General features: G+C 54.8%; 1 protein-coding gene and 1 long non-coding RNA gene across 9 annotated transcripts in view; one reads left to right on the top strand and one right to left on the bottom strand.

Annotated features, from left to right (window-relative positions):
- CACNA1C (calcium voltage-gated channel subunit alpha1 C) overlaps window positions 1–24,208 on the bottom strand; it is a 462,078-nt gene that overhangs the window by 262,155 nt on the left and 175,715 nt on the right. The gene's annotated exons all lie outside the window — the stretch shown is intronic.
- LOC121819278 (uncharacterized) lies at window positions 237–24,208 on the top strand. 2 transcript variants are annotated; one of them, XR_009600034.1, is made up of 3 exons: window positions 237–549; window positions 1,551–16,704; window positions 23,814–24,208. It is a non-coding gene; the product is annotated as an uncharacterized LOC121819278 (long non-coding RNA). The 2 variants fall into 2 exon arrangements; XR_006059571.2 differs by lacking the exon at window positions 23,814–24,208 and having other exon boundaries at window positions 1,551–18,344.

Here is a 24,208-nt window from a genome sequence, read left to right as displayed (position 1 = left end):
GGAGGGGGAGAGGAGGGGAGAGGGAGGGGAGAGGGAGGGGGAGAGAGGGAGGGGGAGAGGGGGAGAGGGAGGGGGGAGCGAGGGGGAGAGGGAGGGGGAGAGGGAGGGGGAGAGGGGGAGAGAGGGGGAGACGGGAGGGGGACAGAGGGAGGGGGGAGAGAGGGAGGGGGAGAGGGGGAGAGGGAGGGGGGAGGCGGGGCGAGAGGGCAGAGGGAAGGAAGAGGAGGAAGGAAGTCGACAAGAAAGCAAAGCAGTGGACAGGCTGCCTCCGTCGCTGAGCCACAGAGACGAGGAGACTCAGGCCACGTGCTCCAGGCCCTGCCGCTTACTGCTGTAAGCCCCTGTCTGTGCTGACCTGGGAGGCCCAGGCGCAGGGGTGCCTGCCCAGAGGTCCCACAGCAGAGCTTGTGCTGGACACACACAGTGAAGCTCCAGGAGAATGAGTGGGTCCTGATTCCACACTAGTGAGAGAAAGCTGTGTGTTAACACAGAGTCCCTCCAGCAACCTTTTCTGTCCGGCTACTGTCTTCGCGGCTCAGGACCGTTCAGGTGAGGCCGGCCGATGCCCCAGGGTACATCCTGATATCAGCACCCAGCCTGCCCTCCCGATCTCCTCCCGTTCAGCCCAGATCCCTGGCTTCTACTGGGCTGAAGTTTTCTGTCTCTGATGGTCTTACGAATCAGGGATATGGGATGCGAGGTTTTCCCATCAGGTTTTAGTTTATGAGCCGCTCTCAGCGGGATAAAAGAATGTCCTTTAATTGCAAGCGAAAGAGGCATGTGGTAGACATCAGAGTGAACTTCGTGACAGAAGCGCCGTTTAGCCAGGACATAGGAAATGGCAACTCCAGTATTCTTGGCTGGAGAGTCCCATGGAGAGAGGAGCACTGGGAGGGCTACAGTCTGTGGGGTCACGAAGAGTCAGACACGACTGAGCGACTAAACGGCAGCAACCGTAACAGCAGGCAACTGGGCGACTGGTGGTGGTGGGGTCATCAGGGTTTTCGAGCTGCAAGAGTGCACCGAGGGGTGGGGGGGTGGTGTGAGTGGTGTAACCTATGGGCCTCAGACAGGATGCCCCACGATGCCTTGGAAGGACCCGGCAAGGCCTTGTGGAGCAAACAACAGACGAACTGAGAAAGGAAAGAGCGGAGGGGGGCCACCCACAGGCCTGTCACATGGCACGCTGCTGCCTGAGCCCACACCTGGACCACACGCGGCCTCAGCTCAGGGAGTAGCCCAAATAACCTGTAAGACGGAGTGTGCTCAGCCACCCACACAGACGGCCTTGCCACCCAGGATCACCTCGCCTGTCCCCACTGTCCACAGGCAGCGAGGCCACGCAGAAGCCCACCCCTGCCTGTGGCTCTCAGGCAGTTTCCTCTGCAGCCCCCACCCTGCCCAGCCCCCTCACACCCGCCATCCCCCTGCCTTGGGGACCCAAGTGCTGTGCAGAAGTCAGCGCTGAAGACAGGAAGGGGCTCTTGACTGCGGCCAGATCGCTGAGGCCATGCTGAGTAACCAGCCCTTTTTTGGACTTTTTCTCACAGGCGGCCGGAGTGTTTACACCCAGGACAGACCTGCCCCAGCTCCCAGCAGTGGAAGACAGCCATGTGAGCAGCCATCGCTGGTGAAAAAACATCCCCACGAATGGGATCATGGCAGCCGTTCTGACTGTGCAGGAGGCTCAGACCTTGCTGGACTCCAGCGGCTCCTCCACAGACCACAACGCAGATCCTGGGGCCGGGGGACGGCTGCGGGGTGGGCTCCATGGCTCCCTCCCAATGCCACCCCCACATAGCTCCCTGGGCTGGGCTGCAGCCCATGAGGGTGGGTTTCCATGGCGTGGGGTCTCAGCGAGACGGCTTCCTTAGTCTGTTTCAGATGCACAATCCAGAGACCAGACAGAGGCCAGGCTGGGGCCCAAGGGAGGGTGCCCCTGCGTCCATCTGCAGCCCCACCTCTCACCCTGGCCCTGATTCCATCTGAGTCCCAAGGAGTTTCCGCTCCATGGAGGCCGGGAAGATCTGGAGCACCATGGGGCAGCTGTTTCTGGTTATTTGTGCAGGAGAGACACAGACCTGAGAAGCACTCTGCTAAAGCCATTTCTCATCCTACCCATCAGAAGTGGGGCACGCTCAGTCTCGTGGCCAGGCCGGGGCCTGGGAATTGGGAACGTCAGTGACAGGGTCAGGGGTCACAGTGGTCCACCTGGATCCAGCTGGTCTGGGGCCTCGCCAGCAACCTCCCCTTCCTGATCCAAAGCCCCTGCTGGGAAGCCCCCAGGACGGAGAGCCCCCTCAGTGCACCTGCTTCTCATTACGACGGGCTTTGCCTTGGCCTGTCTGTGTCCCTCCCTGTTGCTGAAGCCAGGGTGCTCTTCTAGCCTTCCGCTGTCCTCCCTGTGTTGGACAGTCAGAGGAGCCATGTTCTCCCCTGAAACTCGACTTCCCTTACCCTTCACCCCATGACCTCGCGATGCTACAAACTGTTTGTTCTCTTCTCTGCTTGTCAGAAGTTCAGGGCTAACCCCGCTGCCCCTGGACACGGACGAGATGGAACCAAGGGAACGTGGGGCATTCACCCTCACGCATACACACAAACACACTCATAAACACACACACACACCCAGATGCTGGCCTTCACAGAGCGACACAACTGTGGACAGAGGTGCGTGCTGGCCCATCACAGATGCCCTGCCACACTCACAGGGGCAGCAGCTCTGGGTGCAGGACACGGAGGGTGCCCCACGGTCCTTAAAGTGGTAGGAAACCCCTGAGGATAGAAACACAGCCTGGATGGGTCAGGTGGGGGAGCTTCAAGGCTGGAGACTTTTTGAGACTTTACTCAGGGCTCAGCACCACCTCAGCCTCCCAGGATAGGGGCAAACGTCTCCCGTAAGAGGGAGGGGCAATGCAGACCTTAGGATTGCAGACAAGACAGCGTCCATCACAACCATTCAGCTCTGCTGCAGACAAGCAGCCGCAGACAGCATGCACTGAATGGGAGTGGCCATGTGTCAATAAAGCTTTATTTACAACACAGTTGGGGGGTGGGGTTTGCGAATTCCTGCTTCACCTGTATTCACCCACCAGAGCCCCATGAGTATTCATCTCACAGGTGAGAAGAGCAAGGTCGAGAGATGTCAGTTGACTTGCTCAAGTTTGCACAGCTGGTGAGCGTCAGAGCTGGGATTCAAACAGAGGCAATCTCGATTCGGGCTTCTCTGGTGGCTCAGACCCCATGGGGAAGGGAACAGCAACCCACTCCAATATTCTTGCCTGCAGAATCTCAAGGACAGAGGAGACTGGCAGGCAGCGCCATGGGGGCAAAGAGTCCGACATGACTAAGCCACTAACACTTTCACTTTTCAACCTGGGTCCAGAGTCTGTGTTCCTGGCCTCTCTGTTGATGCCGCTCCCCCCCCGCCCGACCCTGGCACACTCATAAGGGTGTATAAGTGAAGTGAAGTGAAGTCGCTCAGTCGTGTCCGACTCTTTGCGACCCTGTGGACTGTAGCCCACCAGGCTCCTCCGTCATGGGATTCTCCAGGCAAGAGTACTGGAGTGGGTTGCCATTTCCTTCTCCACATAAGGGTGTATAATGACTACTAAATAAAGCAAGAGGCCAGTCAAATGTGACATAACAACAGCACAAGTTTACTGAGAGCTTGGCTCTCTGCCTGGGCTCCTGCGACCTCCTTTACAGATGGAGAAACTGAGGTCAGAGTTGCAGTAACTTGCTCAGGGTTGCAGAGCTGGTGACCCTCAGGGGTCACCGAGTGGCCCGTCCCCTCCACCCTGTGGGGCCTGTAGCCCAAGGAGCCTGTGTCTTTCCCTTCCCTGCTCCACTTCTCCCTGAGCGCCTCTCAACAGTGGAGGTGGGCATCGCTGTCTTCAGGAGCTCACACCCACCAAGGCTGTGGACCGTGAGCGCCCGCCAGCCCCCAGAGAGGAGAGACCGCTCCGTTCCCGTGGCAGCCGTCCCCTCTACACATCTCCCAGGCGTCACTTAGCAACACACACCACCTGTCAGTCTCCATGGTGCCATGGGCTCAGCGCCTCACTGCAGCCTCCTCACTAGAAACACAAGCATGGGCCCTGCTCCCTCCCCAAGGAAGGAGGTTCCCCTGGGGCCTCAGCCCAGCTGCTGAGGGACATTCCTGGGAGGGGGCGACTCGGAGACCCCAGCCTCCCTGCCGTGGCCAAGGCTCCTGGGTCCTCCCCTTGGCCCGTGGGGGGCTGGGCAGGGGAGGCTTGGCTCACCCACGTATCTGTAAGCAAGTCCCTCCTCCAGGACGTGGGCATTAGGCATTGCGTCCCACCCCCTGCACCCTCCCACGCCACGGTCCCAGGAGATGCGACTGTGGGAGGCGATCAGGTTTATATGAGCTCGTGGAGGCGAGGACCCACTGGGGGTTAGTGACCTTGGAGGCTGAGGATGCCACAGCACCAGGAGAGGCCCTGGGTGCTTGGAGATGGGGGTGGGAAGGTGGGGGGCAAGCCAGGAAGTGGGTCCTCGCCAGGGACTGAGACTGAGGGCACCTTGAGCTTGGACATCCAGCTTCCAGAGGTGGGAGGTGGGAGAGAGGAAGGTCTGCGGTCGAGTCCCATCTGTGCATTTTGTCACAGCGGCCAAAACGGGCAGAGACCCAGCGAAAGAAGGCACAGGGTACACAGAGCAGAGTTGGGGGCTGACGACTCTACACAGGACGTTTCGGCCAAGGTCTCCCCCTCCGTGACCTACACTGGATCATTTCCCCTCAATTAAAGAAACACACACCTTGGTACACACACAAGTATAGAACTTAGCTTAAAAAGTCTCAGTGGACGAAGATACCCCATAAACCAGCTCAGTTTTAGAAATAACTTTTTTTTTTTTTTGAGGATGGAGAGAATAGAAGCTTTTCTCCCCCCGGCCTGCCAAGGTCCCCAACCATCTGCCCATTCTCCGCTGGGGTCACAGCGCTTCTTTCTCCCCAACGAGGTTTTTCACTTTGTTCCCAAAATCCAAGTTGCTTCCCCTCCCTTGGGGACCAAGAGGAACAGCCGCAGGTGAGACAAGGACGAGTTAAGGTGACAGAGAAATAAAGGAGGGTGGACAAAGAGGCTCAGAATTGAAGAAAAGAGAACGAGGGATTAAAGCCCTAAAAACATCTCAGCAAAGATTCCTTTGTCCCTTTGCACAGTCTTGCAGTCAGATCCCACAGGGAACCAAGGAACAGCTGGGGAGCCTGGAGCTGCAGCTTGGGACAGAGTGCCCGCCAGGGGGACGGGGGCTTCAGTCATGTCCTATCATCTGGAATAGTCCATCAGACGGAGCATCATCATGCTCCCCCCACCCTGGAAATCCCAAAGAGTTTCCCTGAAGGTTTTAACTTGTCTGGCACATGCAGATTGAGCTAATTAACCCCACACCGGGGAAAACGGTGTCCAAGGACAAGGAGCCTCAGACTGACTGGGAGAAGGCTCCTTGGGACTGACGGGGCAGAGGGGCCGCAGGGGCTGCAAGTGTGACCTCCCGGGACGCCGCCAGGGGCTCCCACGGCCATGGCCATGGAATATAAGCCAGGACACGAAAGGCCGTCCCACCAGCCACCCAGCACTGTTTCAAGAAAAGAGTCACCACAGCTGGGGGTGCCCCGAGCCCAGGATGCAGCCATTTCTGGGGTTTGCGGGAGGCAGGGGTGAGAGCAGGGCAGCAGGGAAAGCGTGGACACAGCTGTCACACAGCTGGGCTCTCATCACAGCCCCTCCCCTCCCTACGCAACCCACAGAACCACCCAAGGCCCTCCCCTAGGCTTCCTTATCTGTAAAGTGGGGATAAGATCAGCATCTCACAGAGCTGTTGTGGGCTCAACAGCTGAGCACCAGGAAAGGGTCGTCCTGCACAGACAGGGAGGACGGGGCCAGGGGATTGGACCGGCTGCTCTGAAACCTGAGGAAGCGTGAGCAGCAGTGCACAGACCTCTGACACCACGCAGGGCACCGCTCTGGGCCTGGCTGGGCCGTCTGCACCTGGTCACTCCCTTTCAACACTTCCGCTTCCAAAGACATCAAACACACAAACACAGCTAGGCCGCCATCTCGGCAGCTGAACCCAGTCTACAGCCGCGAGAGGAGTCCAGCCCGAACGATGGGACGGGAACAAGATAAAGCCTCGGACGCGATGAGTCTGGGTTTACAGTCCCCTCTGTTTGTTTTTGTTGATGGGAGTAGAGCTGTGCCCCACTGTCCATTTCAAGGAGAGCTCCCTTTCGTATAAATGAACCTAATCCCCCTGTTTATTAACGTGAAACTTGACATTTATGGCCTGAGTGCTTTATTGGCTTTAACCCGTAATCCTCAGTGCGTTTCTGCAGGGGCGCCACGTGGGGCCCCGGACACAGCCCATGGTGGGCAGCCCCCATGGGCTCTCTGTACCCCTTTGCCAACCAGGACAGAGGGGAAGAGGGGGGCATAGGTGGTGGACAAGACAATCCTGACCCCTGGCTGGTCTGGGTGGCCCTGGGAGGGGATAGCTGCCAGGTCCAGAGTGATGGACAGACCCTAGAGGAGCAGCCTTCCCTGCCTGTCAGTGTCCACACCAGGTCCCAGGTGGGTGGTGATGGGCAAAGGGCACACCCTCCCCACCCCCACTTGTGCAAATCAGCCTGGGCAGTGAGGTCCCACGCAAGAAGCATCTGGGAGCAAAGGCCCAGATGAAAGGGAGGTGGCCCAGCTCCAAAACAGGAACAGGGATACCAGCAGAGAGCAGCCAGCGGGTCAGGGCTGGGCCCTCCCTTCAGCTCTGCACTGACTACCCCTCTCCTTGCTGGGGCTGCTCCCTGGCCCAGCGGCTCTGGGGCTTCACTGGGACTCAGGACCACAGTCCCAGACAGTTTGGGCCTTAAGTTTAAGTAAATGGAAAACTGCTCTCTCTCCGTTACGTAGATCTTGTCGTTTGCTGCCTCTTTTTACTGTCTTCATAAAATCTCGAGCTGAAAGTCTCCTCCAGGGCCTGTTATAAAGGCATGCCTGCATGGACTGATTCCCACTGACCGCCGAGAGGGACTCAGCATCCTGCCTGGCAAGCCCGCCACGCGGTGCCCTTGTGAGCACGGCTCGGGAGGAAGTGCTGAGCACTCCAGATGTGGCGTCAGGGCCCCTGGTCTGTGTGGGGCACTGGGCAGACTCACATACACCTGGTCCTGCATCCACACGAGGCTACCTTGTCACCCCACACTGTGCCAAGGACACTGCCTGCAGCCAGGAAGGGAGTGGGCTGCCATAGTTTAAAAAAAACTTTAAGCCATACTCAAGAAGCAGTAGGTTTCACCTAAAACCCAGATTTCCTGTATTAAAAAACCCAAAGGGCTTGTAACACTGGGTGGATGCCCCTTGCGTGACAAGCTACGGGTGCAGTACCTCCAGGAGACACGTGCTCCTGAGTCTGCACTGACCCTGGCCCTGTTTCTTCTCCAGCTCAGAGGCCACAGGCCCACAGCTGTGACCACTTTTCCTGCATCGCTGGGGGAACGTGAACCCCCTCCCGCGCTGGCCTCATCTGGGCACCTTCCTCACCGGCTCCCAAGGCATGTGAGTTTACAGCCTCCGACCTGAGGACAAAAAGATGCCCAGGAGGCTCTCTAGCAAGAGCCACATGGGGCTGGGGACATGCCTGGGGGGGTGCAGAGCCACCGGAAGGAGAGGTGTGCGGCAGGGGTGGAGCGCAGCTACAGGACTGGGAGAAGCTGGCCTTAAGGATGAGGCTGCATGTGGGGCCAGGATCTCGAGTGAGAAAAGGGATTCCAGGGACAGGAGACTGGGCTTCGTGACATCCCCTCGGGCAGAGAGGAGATGGAGGTGCTGACGGCTGAGAAGCAGGTGAAATACTTTGCAAACTCAGCTGTCCAGTAACATTTTATCTAGAACCACTGCGACCCAGGAGGGATAAAATAAGATGCAATGTCCCCACGCTCATGGCACACGCAGCAGGTAGGGAGGGACCGCAACGAAGCCTTGTAACGTGTCCACCCGTTAGCCCAGAGCCTGGATCCACTTTTCTGAGCAAGGGCAGACAGACAAATGGCCGAGTCGGTGGTTCCCCCACAGGGCTGTTGAGCAGGGAGGGTGGAGGAAGGTGGGGTTGAAAACGAGCCGCCTGGCTCTTCTCCGCCCCTGAAAGCACAGAGCAGCTCAAAACCCCACTCATTTATCTTCTCAGACATTGGACCAACTTCAGAATTACAGCACAGACGGCGGCCCTGCCGCTCCTCTGACCTGTTTTTCCAGGCTTCTCACATTGTGTGATTGATCACATACGTATCTCCCCCCGCTCCAGCTCTCTCCTGCCCGCACGCTCACTGGCTTGTGTGTGCGCACACCCGCGTGCCCCATGCAGGTCTGCACACACACACAGACGTGCACGCACAAGCATGCACATATGCCCGGGTGCACACACGTACGGCGCACACCTGCACGCTCAGACATTCCCACTATCGTTCAGCTTTTTCAAAGGGTCACCTTGACAACAAGACATCCCAGGTAGCGGGGACTCTGCGTTTGGAAAAAGAGAGAAACACACAGCACAGCCCAAGTCCCCTCGTGGTGATTCTCTCCGTCCCACTGATGGAGAAGACAGAAGAGACGGCTGGGCACGTGAGGCAGCAGGCCTGAGTGTTTTCATGTACGACGGAGGCGTGATGACAGCCTTCTTCCCCTGGACGGGGGCCAAGGGGCCCACAGAGAAGAGGGATGTTTGTGGGATTTCTGCCCATAAGTACAACCCATTAACGGTGTACTCGCGGGTTCTTTTCTGGCCAAACACTACCTGCTTTGCTCACCAGCCCCCAGACAATCACAGCCAAGCTGGAAGGGCCAAGGGCAGGGGCAGTGGGTGAAAGCTGGGGTGGGAAGAAGGGACACACATGGGCCAGGTGGGGCAGCGAGGGCCACACAGGCTAACCTTTGCCGTAAGTCTCCACTGGGTACCTGCCAGTGGGCTGGCCACCAGGGCCAAGGGGGTGACACGCAGAGGGGGGTCCAGTGCAGAACAGTGCAGGTGGCAGCCCACGGGAGAGGGGCCGGGGGAGCACATGGCTTGGACAGGGGAGGTGGACGTGGAGGACAAGGAGGAGGTCCTGCAGACAGAGAAATGACGTGGAGCAGAGGCTGGGGCTGGCGCAGAGCAGAGCTGCGGACTGAGTGGGAGGAGTCGCGTGTCTCTGTGTGTTCACGCATGGGTATGTGTGTGCGTGCATGGGTGTGGCTCAGGCTTGACAGGCAAGGGAGACACAGGGGAACCATGTGGTATGTGGGAACCCCTCAGTCCTGCCCTGGGCAGTCAGGCTTGCTAGTGTGAGATGAAGCCACTGGAAACTTACAAATGCCATGTGCCTGGGGGAGTCACCCAGCCAGCTGCAGCCAGACCTCGGAGTCCAGCCTGCAGCCCCTGTCACAGGCCCTGCCTCGTGTTCCCTACTCAGACCAAGAGCTTCTGATGGATGCTGGCTGTTTCAGTGAAGCTCCAGCTACATCCTCACATAGGACGGAACCCACCCGAAGATTTGCAAAATGCAGTGCCAATTCTCCTCTGACTTCTTGCTTGTCAAGGTTCTTCAGTAGCATGGATTTAAAACAGTCTTATTTTTCAGTGGAAGGAAATTTCCACTCCGCCTACCTGACTCCAGAGAGGTGCCGTCGGGGGGCAGGCAGGCTTGTTGCTCCTTTGAGGACCAGACCCAGCAGGGCCGGGACGTAGCATCCTGGGCTGCTGGCCTCTTGGGTGATGATGCCCTAATGATTCAATTAGCATTGATTCTGCAGCAGCAGCAGCATTTCCCAGCCGACCCAGCAATTTAGTGCTCACTGTGGATGGACACTATTCCTGGGAGTAATTGAGCCGTTTGAAAGAAGGGTGTCCAATTCTTCACAGATCACTTTTCAGAACATTTCAATTTTAACATGATCTCATTTTTCACTTTCCTGAGGCCCCTCTGGTGGGTGTCTCCTGCTAGGAGAGGTCAGCACGTGGCAGGGTCCTCCCTGCCCCCCATCCGGACACCATCAGGCTTCCTGCCCCCACCATCACACAGATGCTCAGCGGCTGTAGCCAAGGAACAGATGGGGCACAGGGCTGAGCTCAGCCAGCAGTGGACACAGCCCCCGAGAGAACCAGGCTTCCTGCAAACCTACCCAGGCACCTCTGCTAAGATGGGAAATGAGGTGGGCATGTAGGGGGCAGAGAGGGTGGCTGGCAGGAGAGGAGAAGGATGATCAAAAACAGATGGTGGGGTACCCCAGCAGTTAGAAACAGGGTTGCCCAGGAAGGAGCTGAAACCCCAAGGAGGTGAGAGCAACCCTGGGATGAATGTGACTTCTGGGACCTCCGGAATGCAGCAGTTGCCCCCCGAGGGCCGTGTGGGACCTCTGCCCAGTGGATCCCTGCATCCCACACCCAGCTGTGGCCTCTCCCTGCCACAGCTCTTCTGGGTGAACAGGTGTGGGAAACGTGTGCAGCATCTCCTGGGAGTCAGTTCCCCCCTGCAGGCAGGGGTCTCCGGCTGATGGACCCAAGCCGGGCACTCCAAAGGCAGCTCCCGCAGAGGGTTCTACGCTGTCCTGTCCATACTGCGGGGTCTCCGTCCTACCCAGCTTGGCTGCCTGCTCTTGGCCCGCGGACCTCGCCCAGATGCTGCAGCGCGACTAGAAGCAGCCGTGACTTGTAGATGTGATGAACGCTGGTGGCCGGGGGGCAGGGTGGGGGGCGGGCGTTCCATTTCGTGCTGGTCTCTTACCAACCTTGGGACAAGCGTCTGCACTGACAGGCCAGGAAACTGAGGTCCAGGGGTTCCCCACTTGCCCAGAGACACAGTAGAAGCCGAGAGGCCACAAACGAGACACTCTGCCCCCAAAGCTGCTCAGGGCCCCAGAGCCACCCTGGGTCATCACTCCAGGAGCTACGGCTTGGTTTCCACACTCATCATGCTCACTGCACATGTCGGGGTTCCTGGGGGGGAAATGCTCCTCTTACATCAGAGTTCCCCAGGGTCACCTGCAGGAGCCTTGCTCCCAAACCTGATTCTGTTGGCTTCAAGGCTGAGGACTGAACAAAGACCCTCTGGAGGCAGCAGCATCATCTGTCTTCTAAAAACAAAAAAAAACCATAAAATGACTCGTGGACTGGAGCAGCCATCCAAACTGCATTTATTAACGTTGGGTTTTCGATATTAAAACCAGCCACGTCACTTTTATTCTCCTGAACGTCATCTGGGGCCAGTGTTTCAGAGCAGAGCGTGGGAGGGCAGAATGCAAGTCTTAACACAGGCTGACGGCAAACACGTTCACTAAGGTTCTGCTGGAGACGTTCTGTAGGTTTGCTGAGTGTTAGAGCAGTAGCGCTGGGCACACTGGCTTCCTGAAGCTTAGACATAAATGAAGAGCGAGGTGAGGGCGGCTGAAATCACGGTCTGCAGCCACGTCTTCCCCAGCTCACATTGTGGCAAAGCAGCATCATTGAAAATGAGACTCCACAGGAGGCAGGGAGGCCCGCCTCTCCTTCCCAGTTGGAAATGTCTCCAAAGAGGTCACCCAGTGACCGCTGGGCACTATCCGTGAAGTGTGTCCGTACCTGAGAGAAGCCTTCCAGGGAGTCCTGTGGACAACCTAGTGCTACTGAGTCCACTGCCTCCTCTCGACCCAATAGTGACCACTGGAACCGGTGGGTCCACGGGGCCATCTTGGTTTCTTTGGTTTCAGCCCCATCAGACATTAGGTCACCTCCTGGGTCTCAGCTGGGGGGAGGACAGAGTGCTTCTCCAATGACAGCATCCAAATGAGAAGGACACAGTGGACCCACACCATCATCCCCTAAATGATGGAGGTGTGGGAACAGGCAGGAGCGGGGACACAGTTCCAAGTGACAGAAAGCAGCTTTGGGCCTTAACTTACAAGCTAAACCCCCAATCCAGAAAGCCATGCTTTCACTGGCTCTACACACTGGGATCAAGATTCCCCTCACTGTCGCCATGTGTGTGGGGGTGTCCCACCTGCCACCCCCTCCCTACTGGATCTGCCATAGGCCCCACACCACCAGTAAGCAGATGAACCAAAATATTGACAAATAAACACAGCAAGACTCAGAGGTGGTGAGCCACCAAAACTCAAACCAGAAGAACACGAGTATCACCAAGCACTGAAGCATCGTCATGGGACTGGACATTTTGGAAACACCTGGAGGCTAATGGCAAGATTACAGGGAGTGGGGCAGGTTCCGAGCATCTGGAATCTTCAGAGCTAGCTAGGGGAAGCCCCCTTGTGCAGGGGTGAAGATCCCACGGCCCAGCAGGGGCAGGGTGCCATGTCCCCCCATCTCCCCAGAGGAACGACCTGGGTCACCTCAAGGATCAGCTTGGCTCAGGCTTCTGGGTGCACTTGTGAAGCCCAGGATATGGTTGCCATGGAGACCCTGCTTTTGTGATGGAGTCTGACTGAGTGTCTGATCCCTGGTACACTGCCGGGGTGTGGCTGGGAGAACCAGGCATCAAGGTGACTTAGAAGAATGAGGGCTGAAAGTAGCCTGGAAGTGCTGGGTTGAGTCCAAGAACAGTAGGAAGACCCCTGGCTGAGACATGGGAAGAGGACATACTCTCTAATTCCATTAATATCTTAAGAGAATTAGCTTTTATATAAAACTTGATTACTTCCGACACTGCGACCCTTTTCTTTTCCAACAGATCACTCGTTAAGTTTGTGTTGGTGTTGCCCTGTTGCAGAAAATGTCTCTATTTAAATGCCAGGGGTTTCCACCACAGCTGCTTAAGTACAAGCTTTTTTTTTTTTTTTTTTTAAGTTTTTTTAATGTGGACTCTCTTTAAAGTCATTATTGGATTTGTCACGATACTGCCTTTGTTTTATGCTTTGGTTTCTTGGCCACAAGGCATGTGAGAGCTTAGCTCCTGGACCAGGGATTGAACCTGCAACCCCTGCATTGGAAGGCAAAGTCTTAACCACTGGACCACCAGGGAAGTCTCATAAGTATAGTCTGGCAGCGAATGCCAGACAGGATGGTCCAGGGCTTCACTCCTCCACTTGTGGACCACAGGTCAGCCACAGGGACGGGTATCACCCAGGAGCTTGTTGGGAATGAGAGACTTAGGCCCGCCCCCAAGCACTGGACCTGACTGGACATTTTACCAAGGTTCCCAGTGAGCCACATGCAAAGGCAGGTTTGAGAGGCACTGGCTAGAGGGACAGATATTCTGTCTCTGAAAGCCCGGGGTGCTGGAGTAGGAGCGGACTCGGGCAGCTGGCGAGCACCTCTGCTCGGCAGACCGAATGTCTAGGTGTGAAGCCTTGCTGCAGAAGCAGATTTACGAACCTCTCATTGCCTCTGAGTTCTCCTCTGTAAGATGGGATGACAGCAATGCTGACCTCACTGGGTGCTAAGTGCCCCGAGGGAGTAAATCCATGTAAAGAGTTGAGGACAGTGCCCGTCCCGTGGTGAGCACTGCCCACGGCCAGTGAGCGGATAGACGGCAGAGTGGGGGAGGGAGCCAGACCTGCAGAGCGGAGCCCGGGGCAGCTTCCGCATCCACTGTGCACCCGCCGCCTCCTTCCAACCTGATACAGACAGTCCTCTGTTCATCACTCCACTCCTGTCCCCTCCCCACCCCCACCTGACACGGTCCCGCTCTGTATCCAGCACCCGAGGAGCCATGGGGACCAAATCTGAAGAGTTCGCTGCTTTAGCCAGTCGTAGCCTTAGGTGAGCCCAGTCATCGTGTAGGAGCATCGCACAGACAGCACGGGTAGACCTCCATGATCACACCACCTCCCGCCCTCCCGCCAGAGAAAAAGACACAGCTCCAAAACAAGCCAGCAACTTAAAAAATATCTAACCCATGATTTTCTGGGTGAAACCATCAGCCCTGAGTGGCTCCAGCCCCTGGCACCCCCCATTCTCCCACCCCCGAGTGTCAGGTTGGTGCGGCACCCAGCCAAGGAGCTGGCACGAAGTGGAGAAAATTGGCCGGATGCAGGCAAAGCTGTTCTCTTGCCTCCATAGCTCCAGATGTGCGCTTGTCATCCTGGTAGAGCAACTGAGCTAATTAGGAATTTCTGCAGAATCAGTAGGGAAAGTGGAAAGTAAGAATGCCAGAAGGGCTGCCCTGTGCCACGAATGGCATCTCTTCCCAACGTTTCCCTGACCCAGGACCCAGCTGGAGGGGGTAAGCACTGCCCTCCGTCAAGTGCAGAGATGCAGGAACAGTGCTGTCTGACCCTCCCCCAGGAGAGAGGGGAGCCAGCCCCAATCCCACGAAGATGAGGGGTCCACAGCCCCAATCCCACAAGGATGAGGGGTCCATGGCCAGGGCCACCAAGAAACCATGTGCATGAGGACCTCAGCCCTGCCAGGGTGTCGGGGAGTCCGGGCGTCCCACCCACAACCTCCTGTCCCCTCTGTCGCTTTGCCTTCCGCGTGGGATGGATCTTTTCCTCCCTGCCCCGCACCTCTCACCAGGCTAGGCTTTCCGTCACTTTTAATTGAAATAGGCTATGTAGGTCAGCTCATTTAAAATTCTCAAGGGCAGAGCACTGCATATATGCAGGACAGAGCACACAAAGCTGTTCTCTAAACTGGATTTCCTGTATTCACACACACACACACACACACACACACACAGAAAATTTCTGGGAAAAGCACCAAACAGAAATGGAGATGGGCACTAAGATGCCCAGGCCCAGTCATCTGCCAGGCTGGAGGCTGGGAGTGTGGCTGGGGGACGGCTCCAGAGCTGAGGGGTGTCTGCCCAGCTGCCCATCTCAGGCTCCTCTGGCAGATGCTCTTGGATGCCTGGGTCCCATGATACTTCCCAAGGCAGACATGGAAAGCCGGCTTCCCTCAGGCTTCCAGCCTGAGTGCATGGCTACTGGCCTGCCCACAGCCCGCGGGTCCCCTCCTCCTAAGAACAGGCAGCGAGCCGGCCAACGTGTGTACGCTTTGCATCAGTCCAGCAACAGAGTAGACACGTGATCACCTGGTACCAGAGGGGACCAACGGGAAGGGCGGCCAGGACTCAGCATGAATCTTCAGCATCCTCATCTCTCCAAACTAAAGGAGACCAAAGATGCCTCCAGACACCCAACTTGTGTGAAAGGACTGCGCCATCCGGCCAGCAGAATCCTCCTTGTGAGGACCCATTTCTGAGCTATGCTGGGGATTCTTGGTCCATCCGGGCTCACAAAGTTCAAGGAAATACTAAGAACCAGCCTGTGCGGGAAGCTCTGGAATAATGCCAGATTCTGTGAAGCCAGACAGGAAACAGAAGAAGTGGGAGTAGGGAAAAGACAGGTCCTGGTAACCTACCCCACATTCCTGTCCATCAATCTCCTTCAACCTGAACCCGGATCTAATTCCACGTGGCGGTGGGTTAAAGTTAAGCTGCACAATCTCTGATAATGCACTTCTGCTGAAGGGGTGCGTAGGGGTGTAAGAGTTGTTGGAAGAGGCCGCCCACCCCTGAGGCCCAGCCCCACGGGAGGGCCCTGGAGGTGGAGCCCCACTCCGGCAGCAAGTTCCATCTCCTCGGCCGCAGACGTCCACCCATCTGCAGACGCCAGTTCCCACGATGCTCAGAGGGAGCAGTTAGGCTCCAGAGTTCTTTTCAGGTCAGAGAATACACCCCTGGCTTCCTCGCGTGGGGCCTGAAGGAGTCAGAGCCTACAAATCAGAACCAAGTTGTGGGCAAAGGTCTTCACGGCGCCAGGAGGCCCTAGGCTGGGGAACAGCCTCTTCACAGTCTAACAGCCTCTGAATCTGAAATCAAAATGAACCGCCCCCGCAAGGCTGAATTTGCAAGGCTTTAGAATGCTGAATAATCTGAAATGAGTTCTCCTAATTTGCAGTGACCGAAAAAGAAGTCCTGTCTGCTAGACTGAACAGAAGATATTATTATAAACTCCCCGGGAGCAGGACTTTCCCACCACTGTAAACCCAGCACCTGACGCAAGGCCTGGCAGAGAGCGAAAGAGCCACACGGACTCCTGACTTGAACTCAGTAGAATCTAAATTGCCACCAGACAGGTCACATGAACACGGTGACAGATTCTTAAGTTTCCACGTGGCGGGGTCGCTGGTGTCCCTGGTTCACAACAAGACAGGATGCTGGCTGATTCCCATTCACCACGTGGACAGACACACTGCTTCCTCTAAGACAGAAGCACCGACGTAAACACGTCACAGACAGCAGTGAGCACAGTTGCTGCTCAGGTCTTGGCTTTTAAACATTCTTCTCCAGACAGAGGAACCAGGAAGAGGCGTTTGATTCCAGGGCTCGGGCAGGGAAGATTCAAGATGCACCTGCAGCACTTTGTGGTCCAAAAGGAAGAAAATGCTGGAAAGAGGCGGGGAGCCATAGGAGGGTCAGAGTCAGTCCCGAAAGACCTTGGACTGGCTGAAGCTGGGACAATGTGGGCAACGAGATATGTAGAGCAAGATAAGCAGGATCATGATGCAAATTAGGAGTTGAACAAAGAAAGGATACAGAGGACAGAGGCGACAGAGGATGAGATGGTTGGATGGCATCATCGACTCAATGGGTATGAGGACCAGACACGTGGGATCCCCATTAGACCCCAGGCCACAAAAAGGATGCAAGTGGGAAAACTGGTGAAATCAATGGAGCCAGAATTTAATTGTAAGTATTATACCAATACTTACTGGGTCGGGAAGATCCCCTGGAGGAGGGCATGGCAATCCACTCCAGTATTCTTGCCTGGAGAATGCCCATGGACAGAGGAGCCTGGCGGGCTGCAGTCCATGCGGTCGCAAAGAGTCAGACACGACTGGGTGACTCAGCACACCTTACCAATTGTGGGCTTCCCTGATGGCTCAGCAGGTGAAGAATCTGCCTGCACTGCAGGAGACTCAGGAGATGTGGGTTCAATCCCTGGGTCGGGAAGAATCCCTGGAGAAGGAAATAGCTACCCACTCCAGTATTCTTGCCTGGACATTCTTGTCCCATGGACAGAGGGTCCATGGGGTCCTAAAGAGTCGGACAGGACTGCGTATGTACACACGCACATTGTACCTACGGTAATTTCTCCGTTTGAACACTTATATTATAATTACGTGAGAAGCTGACACTAGAGGAAGCTGCATGAAGGGTCTGCGGGAACTCTCCCTACCACTTTTCAACTCTGATGTAAGCCTACGATTATTTCCAAATAACTATAAAAATGGGGGGAAATAAACCCCATCAGGCCAACTAGACTGCGTTTACAGCTGTGGCTGATGTGCATTCCGTCAGGAGCTCTCGTCTCGCCCTGGACTGGTCTGCATGGCGGGGAACGCATTGTGCAGAGTACTGTGCTAGACGGTCTTATTGACCAAAAAGACAGGAACCGAAATACCTGCTGCTCAAGCCTAGTGCTCGTCATCGGGCCCTGCGGCCCAGCTCAGAACCCAGCAGGTCTGTGGCCTGATTGCTCACGAAACAGGAAACCAGGAGATGGTGGTTCTCAACTCTGCTCTGATTTTAAAAGCGAAATAAAAATAATGCCCAACCCCACCCCAAACAAACGTTTGTGACCTTGGGCAGATCTCCCGTCTCTGACCTCGGTTTTCTCATAATTAAATTGGGAAAACAACATGTCCTGCACCTAAGCAGGGCTGGCAGGGAAGCGAGATGAGACGGCTGCGTGGAAGGAATTTGAAAACCATCAAAGCCTGATTCAACTGTAACCCTGGCTTATGATTCACGTATTTAAATGTTCTCCTCTTCATTGTTTTAGAAATGAATAGCTTCAGTGAGAACTGGTTACCAAATGCATCCATCAACTTTAGAAATGATTTCATGTTTTTGTGAAAATATGAAATTATGAGCACCTACTGTGTTTAAGGCTCGGCTTAGAGACTATAGTGAATATAAAAATGAATTCCACACAGGTCCTGCCTGAATGCGTGTGCAGCCTTGGGAGAGGGGTGACATTCATGCCAATGAATCACCCACATAGACACGAGAGAGAAAAACACGTAAGTCAGTTCCCTTCTCCCCTCATGAGCACATGGCTCTTGTGTGTGTATTTGCCCAAATGATTTCCAAAAACACCCTCGCAGAATTTCACACGATGAAGAACAAATGATTTGAACACCGATCATGGGGAAGCGAGAGGCTTCTGGAATCAGAAACTGGAGGCAGAATGATGGCTCAACACTTCTTTGCTGTGGATCTTTGGGTGAGGTCCTTAACCTCAGTTTCTTCCTCTGCAAAATGGGGATATTCACGAACCTTCCTGGCAGGGTTGTTCTGAGGATTAAAGGAGTTATTACAAATAAAATATTCAGAAGAAGACTTAACTCCACACAGCAGTCACTTGTTACTTTCCTCTTGTTGTGGGGGACCATATTAGTGGCTTGGTGATTGACAATGGGGGAAAAAAGCAACATAAATCAAAATGGAACATTCTAGTTATAAAGGCACCTCTGATCCAGAAAAGCACAGATGCCCCGAGTGATCAGGAGAGAAAGAGGACAGGTCAGGTGTGAGTGGACAGGCCAAGCTGAGGCTGCCTGAGGTCAGGGTGGGTATGATGTTCACGCCCCCTGTATCACCCTGGCAGTCTCCTGGATCCTCAAGTGGGCTCTCAGTCTCAGATCCACAGCTTCTTCTGCCCAGACGTGCCCCTGTCCTTTGTCTCCTCCAGGGTTTTCACTCCCACCCCCTCCTCATCGTCACAGCCCAGGTGTGTAAAGCCACAATGGCCCACCTGCCCTCCGTGTGTCCCATCCCCCACGCTTCTGCTGCGGCCACACCAGTGCAGGCACCTCCTGGCCTGGACCGCTTGGGCCAACTCGGCCTGGAGGAGAGGCCAATAGCCTTTGTGCTGCCCAGGGATCGCGCCGACAAAGGACAGAGGTGGAGAGACGGGATGGAGCAGCCAGACGAGAGGGATGAAGCCACCTGCAAAGGCTCAAAGTCTGGCCTGAGCATCCCTTTCCACCCCTGACCAGGGTCCACCACCTGCCACCCCCAGCACATGGCTTCTTGTAAACTCAAGCTCTGGTGTCACTGCTGTGTCACCAACGCACTGGCCGAAGTGGGGGAGCGGGCAAGGACTACTCTGGCGGCTCAGGATGGGAGACGGGAGCGAGCAGGGTCTACACTGTGAGCGCCGAGTTGGACAGACCTAAGTTCAAGGCCTGGGAAGGGGAGCTCCCTCTTAAGCCTGCTTTCTCACCTGTGAAACCAAGACAGCAGCATTGACTTCCATTTATACTTATTAATAGGTTGCTAATGATCAGTGCCAGTGCTTGACCCCATGCCTGGTACACAGCCATGCTCACTAAGCCGGAGCAAGCCCCACCTAACTATGACACGGGGTGGGGGAGGGGAGGACTCCCTTTGGAAGTTGTTAGAAAGACATCTCAGACACAGAGCTGTTGCAGCTGCTTGGGCTTCAACACAGACGAATCCCGAGGGTCACTCACACCTTTGCCCTGTCCCCAACACCTGGAAACCCTTCCTCTGCTGCTCCCTCGCCCAGACAGATCCTGTGCCTGGGGACACAGGACTGGTGCCCAGGCAGGAGCCCAGGAAGCACCCCCATCGAGATTTACCAGACCTGAGTGACTGATATCTGAGGTGAAGGGATCTAAACTCAGATTTTTAAAAATTACTAGTGCATTTCACCAAATTCAGGAAGTCACAGATTGTAACACAAGCTCATCACCTTCAGGACCACTAAGAGAGAAAAGATGGTGCCAGCTGTTCTCAACACCCTCTTCGGTGTAAAATGCACCCTGATTTTCAAGACGGTCAACTTCAGGGGGAAAATGTGTGCCTCAGAATCAACCCATCAATACAACGTAGTGAGTCAACTCCAAACAAACGTGAGGGGTCCCCTCTCGGGCCGCAGGGACACCGCTGGTAAAAGGACTCTGGCCTCTCCTGCCTGGCCAGCGCTTCGCCCAGTGGCCTGGAACGGAAGAGGCCTTGTGGGGCTGTCAGGAGGGGCAAATGGAGCTGGGAGAGGCGGGGGCGGGGGAGTCCAAGCTCGGGCGCGGGACTTTGTGTGTATCCAAGAGCAGGGCAGCATCTGCAGACTCAGAAAGGCTAACCTGCCAAGAGTTGGTACAAAGTGGACCCTGGACTCAGACTCAGGCCATCCGACCACAAATCGCACAGGCTGAGTCACTGGGCGACACCACCCATCTGGGAAATCCCTTTAGCCCCAGAGATTCTACATTTAGCAGTGGCGTCACTACTGTTCCTGGGAAAAACTGATACTGAAGGGTAGGAAGCTTCTCTCTGGGAACTGGTCCTGGAGCGGGGGAGGGGAGCTAGAAGGACGTCCTGGCTGGAGGGAGGGAGAGGGACAGGGTGAAGAGGAGGAGGCAGGATGGCTGGGCCAGGGTCTGGGAGGAACACGTGCTCAGCACCTCCCTGCAGGCGGGCAGGGTGTGCAGTGAGTATCTCAGTCTCACCAATCATGACCATCAATCTCGGGTACATTTTCAGATCTGCGGCAGGTTGAGCATCTTCCACCTGGACAGTTGTGCTGGCAGCTTTCAAGAGCCCTTATAATGGCAGAAGCATGTTTGAAACATGGGGAGGGAGTCAAGAACAGCAGTAGGGCAAGGGGTGGTGGGGGTGAGTCAAGCTCCATGTACTGAATTACTCCTCAAGACCCAAATCCAGCAAAGGGCCATCCAGGCTCCCGGCTTCCAGCCAGAGCCTCCTTGGGGCAAACAATGACAATTATGGAATTATTAGCAGCCATGTGTTAGGTTTTAACTACACTGTGTTTTATGGTGACTAATAATAATACTTTAAACCTGTGAGATATTGACAAAAAATCCAGATTTCTAGCTGGGGCTTGAAATCTTCCTTGGAAAAGTCATCCCCAGGAAGTGTCCTTAGATACAGGAGCTCTGGAATGCTGATGCTCTCCCAGAGAGAAAGGCAACAGTAGCTCAGAGGACTGGTCCCTGTCTCCTAACCCCTGAGCCCCAGCTTCCACATCTTTGTAAGGGCGACCCTCAGTCCCAACCACCCCCCATCAACCTCACCAACCATCCGTCATCGAATCACCTACATGAGAGCTAGTTTGTGGTGTCAGTTGAGATCAAACCAGGCACAGGATGCTGTAAACTAAGAAGAGAGTCACAAGCAACAGCTAATTTAATTCCTTTCCTGGCAACATTACTACTCCTCTGAAGAAACCTCTGTGTGTGTGTGTGTGTGTGTGTGTGTGTGTGTGTGTGTGTGTGTGTGAGACACCTTGGGGGTGCAGTTCCCCTAAGAAGAAGCTGAAACAATTTTGTCAGCAACCTACAAAGCATCTCCCCCTTCTCCAGCACTGGGGGAGTGAAGGGCATTCTCCTCCTTGGGGCCAACCTTTCAGAGTGTTTAATTGCCGGGGAGTCAGATGGACACACATTCACGCGTCCACAGGATGACTCACACACAGATGGACTGGCGGCCAGCTTCTGTACCGCGGCCTCACTCCCTGGGGCTCCATCCACGCCCAGCTCGGCTTGGAGCTTTCTCACGCAGGCCCATAATGCTCTGACCACCGTGCTCAGGTCAGGATGCCAGCTGCCTGCTCCTCGGAGGAGTCCCTGACTTCTTGCAGGGTTGGGGACTTGGGGTGTGTCTGAGTAGCGGTGGAAAGAAGAGACAGTGACAGGAACCCAAATAACAGGATCCTAAGCAACACCCCCCAGAGAATCATGCCCTGGGGTCTCCCTCCTGTGCGGGTTCCAGTGGGCCAGCTGTTTGGCAATTTATTTTACAGAAAACAAGGTTTCTGTAGGACTTAGTTCTAGATAGGTGAGAAAGTTCCAACCATTTATTGGTATTTTTTAAAAAGATTTTTTTTAACTTGGACTATTCTTAAAGTCTTTATTCAATTAGTTACAATATTGCTTCTGGTTTATGGTGTGGCTTTTCGGCCTTGAGGCATGTGGGATCTTAGCCCCTCAACCAGAGACCTAACCTGTACCCCTTGCATTGGAGGCAAAGTCCTAACACTGGACCCCCAGGGAAGTCCTCATTTATCTGCGTTTTTGACGTGTGCTCTTGATGACTGGACTTCCTGCCACATCAGTTCTTGTCCATTACTTACGCTGTTGTTCTGTGTGTCACATAACAGAAGGTAACTTCTGAGTGGTGGCTTCCATTAGCTGCCGAGTTTCTGCCTTTCTAAGAAAATGTTAGAATATAATCTCTCAGGCAGGCCTGGGTCTTTATAATTCTCTTTGTGCCACACTATGTAAGTGCTGAATAAATGCTTTTTAATGACGAAGCAGCTGAAAGGACTCCACACATTACCGTATTCAGACCGAAGATATCTTGGCAAAGTGACGGTGGCTCCCAGATGGAGACACAAAGGCAGAGGGGTGAGGGGACTCGCAGGTGAACAGAAAGCAAACCGGAGACGGGGGCTCGACAGCCCTCCCAGTCCTCAGTTAGGAGAGACACTGCTTGTTTGCTCGTTCTAAAAAGCCTCAGCATTTAACACACATGTCCTCTGGGCCTGCACATCTCGGGTGCTGGAGGAAAGACAGCCCTCAGCTGGTTCAGGTACAGCTGTCTCCTGGCCAAACATCAGGAAGCCGGCTTGTAAGCACACATTACCTTATTATTCCCCGAGACGGCATGGCGACACGGCGGTGCTCGTGGGAGACTCCTGTCTCAGGCCCCAAGGTCTTGATAAGTGAATCATCTCCAGCACTGATCAGCCCACTCACACAGAGGAAGCCAAGATGTCTTTCCTTCATCAGGAAATTGATGGCAAATCACACTGCTGCCCAAGGTCCCACAGGGAAACAGCAAAAGATCCCCCTCCACAAAGCACCTATCACCCCAGACTCTGCATCCATCACTCACCCTTCCTTTAATATTAGAATACTGAGTAGCTGATCATCCTTGCTCCTGCCAGGAGGCGGCTGGGGAGTCGGGGCTCCCGTGGACAGGAGGAGGGGAAGGCAGCACACCCTGCTTTAGCCTGAAGTCCAAGAAAGCTCAGACAGCCACACTTCCCTGCCAGCCAGGTGGGTCAGAGGTACAGGAGAAAGTTCTAGAATAAAGATAAAGTCTGTGACCCCAAAAACAGAGCTACCATATGATCAAGCAATCCTACTCCTGGGCATATCTGGAGAAAGCCACACTTGGAAGGCACGAGCACCCGTATCCCGTATGTTCATCACAGCACTGTTTACCATAGGCAGGTCATGAGGCAACCTGAACATCCACTAATAGAGGAACGGATAAAGAAGATGTGGTTCGTATATACCGTAGAATATTACTCAGCCCTAAAAAGAATGAAATCATGCCATTTACAGAGACATGGACGCACCTAGAGACTGTCATACTGAGTAATGTAAGTCAGACCGAGAAGGAGAAATAGCACGTGATGTCATTTATATGTGGAATCTTTTTTTTAAAAAAATGGTACAAATGAACTTATTTTACAAAACAGAAATAGAGTCACAGCCTGAGAGAACAAATTTATGGTTACCAGGGGCAAAGAGGGAAGGGATAAACTGGGAGATTGGCATTGACACCCACACACTATCATATACGAAATAGATAACTCGTACGAACGTACCAGGCAGCACGGGCGACTCTCGCCAATACTCTGTAGCGACCTATGTGGGAGAAGCGTTTTAGAAAGAGTGCTGTGCTGTACTAAGGCACTTCAGTCGTGCCCGACTCCTTGCGACCCTGTGGACTATAGCCCTCCAGGCTCCTCTGTCCATGGGGTTCTCCAGGCAAGAGTACTGCAGTGGGTTGTCATGCCCTCCTCCAGGGGATCTTCCCGACCCAGGGATCGAACCCTCATCTCTTACTCTTCTGCACTGGCAGGCAGGTTCTTTACCACTAGCGCCGCCTGGGAAGCCCCTTAAAAAGATGGATAGATGTGTATGCACAACGGAACACTCTGCTGCACAGCAGAGACTAACACAACGGTGTACATCAACTACACTCCAATAAAAGGTTCTTATTAATGTATCCCCCCCAAACGCCATGACTGTGACCCATTCACGGACAGGTGATGAAGGGAAGGCCAGGAATCACGTGGGTGTCCACGTGGGTCTCCAGAGATCAGGCACACTCATTGTACTAAAACCTCCATCTCTGAGTTCTCCGTGGTGAACAGCTTTGAGAAGTGGAATTAGGAAAAGAAACAAGCCAGGGGCCCAGTGTCCATCACCAGAACCA

Source organism: Ovis aries, chromosome 3, assembly GCF_016772045.2.
Source record: "Ovis aries strain OAR_USU_Benz2616 breed Rambouillet chromosome 3, ARS-UI_Ramb_v3.0, whole genome shotgun sequence".
Classification (NCBI taxonomy): domain Eukaryota; kingdom Metazoa; phylum Chordata; class Mammalia; order Artiodactyla; family Bovidae; genus Ovis; species Ovis aries.
The sequence above is the reverse complement of the archived record's forward strand: the minus strand, read 5'-3'. Positions and strand labels throughout refer to the sequence as shown.